Genomic DNA, 4,525 nt, shown 5'->3' with positions numbered 1-4,525 from the left:
AAAGAAAGAAAGAAAACCCATCAAATGCAATAGTGTTAGGAGATGGAGCCTTTCGGATTTGGTCATAAGGGCTCTGTCCTCCTGAGTGGAATTAGTGCCCTCAGAAAGCTCAAGGAAGCCTGTTTGGCCTTTTTGCTGTTTCAGTATAGGCAGACACAGCATTCACATCTTCTGCCACATGAGAGCTCATCACGGAAGCAGAAAGCAAGCCCTTTCCAGACACTGAACCTGCCAGTGCCTTGCTCTTGGACTTCCCAACCTCCAGAACTGTGCAAAATAAATTTCTATTATTGTAAATTATCCAGTCTAAGGTATTTTGTGAAGGCAGCCTGAACTAAGGCAAGTGTGTACAGTGAGAGGATTCAAGGAGCGAGGACTACGGTTAAATAAACTGGTTGCAGCCCTTTCTAACTCCGCTGCTGCCATGACTCCTGTGAAAAAGCTTGTGGCGAAGCGGGGCAAAAAAAAGAAGCAGATTCTGAAGTTCACTCTTGATTGCACTCACCCTGTAGAAGATGGAATCATGGATGCTGCCAATTTTGAGCAGTTTTTGCAAGAAAGGATCAAAGTGAACGGAAAAGCTGGGAACCTTGGTGGAGGGGTGGTGACCATCGAAAGGAGCAAGAGCAAGATCACCATGACATCTGAGGTGGCCTTCTCCAAAAGGTATTTGAAATATCTCACCAAAAAATATTTGAAGAAGAATAATCTACGTGACTGGTTGCACGTAGTTGCTAACAGCAAAGAGAGTTACGAATTACGTTACTTCCAGATTAACCAGGATGAAGAAGGGGAGGAGGATGAGGATTAAATTTCATTTATCCGGAATATTTTGTATGAGTTCTTGAATAAAACTTGGGAACCAATAAATAAATAAATAAATAACCTGGGTTGCATGAATCAGGAACAGAAATTTGAGCAGGCAGTTGTCCAAGGTAACTCAGGCCTGGGTGGTGGGGGATGGATGGAGGCCTCCCGGTGATACATTCCTCTAGATCGGTCTGCAGAGCAGCAGGAGGCCTCTAGAGAGCAGAAGCTTTTTCACGTTAGATACACTTCAGCCAGTGGGGTGCTGGTAAATATTTAACAACTGGGTCTCTGGGGAAGCATAGTCCTGGTTTGAAGCATTTGCTGATTTCTGCCGTATAAATACTCCCAGTGTGGAGTATTGCAAGCTCTCACTGTGAAGGAAGCCACTGAATGTGCAACTGGAAAGAGATGCGTGCCGTGTGCTCTCGTGAGTTGGGGTGAGTTGACAGCATCTTGTTTCTGTGTAATGTATTCATTTATTCTTTCATTCATGGCAGGACCACAAGCAGTTCTTGAGGCAGGAGCCAGTGGGGGCAGAATTTAGTATCCCATGGGAGGCCAGGAGCACAAAGCAGACAGTGTGTCCAAGCACCAGCCCCACACGCTGGAATTGGGGCTTGGCTTAGAGGCAGGAAGACGTGGTGCTGAGTTGAAAAGCTGGGGCAAGTTTCAGTCATGACAGTGGGGGAGGAAGACTGATTGAGGGGCTGCAGTGGGGCCCGGCATTCTTCCCTGGACAGTTTCAAAACTGATGTCATGACCCAGCGATTGATGTCCTTGAAGCTCTGGATGTCTGTTCTCGCCTGCTCAGACCTGGCTCAGATACAACCAAGGGATATTGGCTAAGGGAGAGAACAGCAGGGAGCCCAAAACCAGGGGCCAGGCAAGATAAGGACTTCAGTAAACACCCAGCACATGAATCTGATGTCTTCGTTTACCCACATATGAGGGAATGGAGTATTCCTATTATTACAATATTTCGCCCTTATGAGGAGTTACATTATCACCTAATTTATTCAACCAACAAATAGTTTTAGATGAACAAGAGAGACAAGAGTTTGCTGTTGTGGAGGCTGCATTCTTGTTGAGGAGACAGATAATAGACCATTTATAATAGTGCCAAATTGTTTCTGATGGAGACAAAGGCTAGGAAAGGCTGAGGGAGGGGTGGCAGAACAGGGACAGGAGATGTGTCCCTTTATCCAGGGTGGTTGTCTTCTGTCTGAGAAGATACTGGGGCTGAGCAAGAACGATGAGAAGGAACCCATCATTCAGCGAGGGGCAGAGGCAGAAGATAAGGCAAGTGCCAAGGTCCTGAGGCGGGAAGAAGAGGAAAGGAAGCCCAGCCTGTCTGGGGAGAAGACAGGAGGGTGGAAAGCTGAAGTGTGGTGAGAGAGAGGGAGGGACAAGATGAAGTCAGAGAGGTGGTGAGCTCCTGATCTGTAGGGTCTTGAAGGTCAAATGAACAGTTTGAATTTGGTTCTAGATGAAATGGAAAGTTCCCTAGGCAATGCCATTTTCCTGGTTCATGGACTCAGACTGGGAAATGGCAATGCCTGGGAGGTCCACCCCATCCCCTGACTTACTGAATAAGAATATAAGAATCTGTTTTGCTTGTTTGTTTGTTTTTCTTGTTGTTGTTGTTGTTGTTGTTTTTGAGACAGAGTCTCGCACTGTCGCCAGGCTGGAGTGCAGTGGCACGCTCTCGGCTCACTGCAACCTCTGCCTCCCGGGTTCAAGCGATTCTCCTGCCTCAGCCTCCTGAGTAGCTGGAACTACAGGTGCCCGCCACCACACCCAGCTAATTTTTGTATTTTTAGTAGAGACGGGGTTTCTCCATGTTGGCCAGGATGGTCTCCATCTCTTGACCTTGTGATCTGCCCGCCTTGGCCTCCCAAAGTGTCGAGATTACTGGTATGAGCCACCACCCCTGGCCGATAATCTGTTTTAACCAGGTCCCCAGATGGTTCTCATGTACTGTAATTATCTGCTCAGGGTATCATAACAAAATACCATAGACTGGGTGACTCGGACAGCAGAAATTTATGTTCTCACACTTCTGTAGGCTGGAAGTTCAAGATCAGGGTGCTAGCGTGGTCAGGGGTGGAGGAGGGCCCTCTTCCTGGCTTGCAGCAGGTCACCTTCTGACCATGTCCTCACATGGCAGAGAGAGAGAGAAAGATTTCTCTCTCTTTTCCTCTCCTTAGAAGGCCATAGTCCTGTTGGATTAGGTCCCCACTCTTCATTTGACCTTAATTATTTCCTAAAGACCTTGTCTCCAGATGTCCCCTTGGAGAATAGGGCTTACACATATTAATTTGGGACTGGGATATAATTCAGTCCTTAGCTTGTACATTGCTTTTGAGCAGCGCTGAGTTAATATTAGTAATTCTCAAACTTCAGCATGCATGAAAATCACCTGGAGGAATTGAAACCCAGAGTCTTGGGGCTTCATGGATTCTTATTCGGTTGTTCTGAATCTGATTCAATAGTTTCACCTGAGGGTTTTCATTTCTAAGAAGCTTCTCGATGCTGATATTGCCATTCCATGGGCCATACTTTGAGTAGCACCAAATTAGACAATAAATTTGGGTAACCAATTTTCAAAAAAGTAAAATATCATAAGGTAGTCTAAACTTAGTCTTTTAAAAATTCAGTTGTTCTGAAGATGTTTCATATTTATAATTTTATTTTATTTTATTTTTGAGATGGAGTCTCACTCTGTCACCCAGGCTGGAGTGCAGTGGCACCATCTCTGCTCACTGCAAGCTCAGCCTCCCAGGTTCACGCCATTCTCCTGCCTCAGCCTCCCAAGTAGCTGGGACTACAGGTGCCCGCCACCACGCCCGGCCAATTTTTTGTATTTTTAGTAGAGACGGGGTTTCACCATGTTAGCCAGGATGGTCTCGATCTCCTGACCTCTTGATCTGCCCTTCTCAGCCTCCCAAAGTGCTGGGATTACAGGCGTGAGCATTTATACAATTTTTAAATATCATTTATTTTTAAATTATATGCAATCGTGCTGCATAATGACATTTTGTTCATAGATAGACATGCTAGGGTGGCCCCATAAGATTATAAGGGAGCTGAAAATTCATATCCCCTAGTGATCATAGCTGTCGTAATGTCAAAGTGCAATGCATTACTCACATGCTTGTGTGATGCTGGTGTAAGCAAACCAACTGCCAGTCATATAAAAGTCTAGCACATAAACATAGGTACAGTGCATAATACCTGATAATAACAAACATCTATGTTACTGCTTAATGTATGTACTATACTTTTTAATGTTATTGTAGAGTATGCTCCTACTTATTCAAAAAAAGTTAACTGTAAAACAGCTTCAGGCAGGTCCTTCAGGTATTCCAGAAGAAGGCTTTGTTACCATCGAAGATGACAGCTCCATGCATGTTATTACCTCTGAAGACCTTCCAGTGGGACAAGCTGTAGAGGGGAAAGCAGTGATATTGATGATCCTGACCCTGTGTAGGCGTAAGCTCATGTGTGTGTCTTAGTTTTTGACAAAAATGCTTAAGAAAATATTTTTGTATAGCTGTACAGTGTTTGTGTTTTAAGCTGTTATTACAAGAGTCAGTTTAAAAAATTACAGTTCATAAAGTAAATAAGTTGCAGTAAGCTAAGGTTAATGTATTGTTAAAGAAAGAGAACTTTTAAAAATAAACTTAGTGTAGCCTAAGTGTACTGTGTTTATGAA

General features: G+C 44.4%; 1 pseudogene across 1 annotated transcript; it reads left to right on the top strand.

Annotated features, from left to right (window-relative positions):
• Positions 1-405: 405 nt before the first annotated feature.
• On the top strand, positions 406-865 carry LOC116272990 (annotated as a pseudogene). Its single transcript, XR_004181503.1, has one exon. The product of XR_004181503.1 is annotated as a 60S ribosomal protein L22 pseudogene (transcript).
• Positions 866-4,525: the final 3,660 nt, after the last annotated feature.

Source organism: Papio anubis, unplaced genomic scaffold (assembly GCF_008728515.1).
Source record: "Papio anubis isolate 15944 unplaced genomic scaffold, Panubis1.0 scaffold296, whole genome shotgun sequence".
NCBI lineage: Eukaryota > Metazoa > Chordata > Mammalia > Primates > Cercopithecidae > Papio > Papio anubis.
Note: the sequence above shows the minus strand (reverse complement) of the source record. Positions and strands in the feature narration are given on the sequence as shown.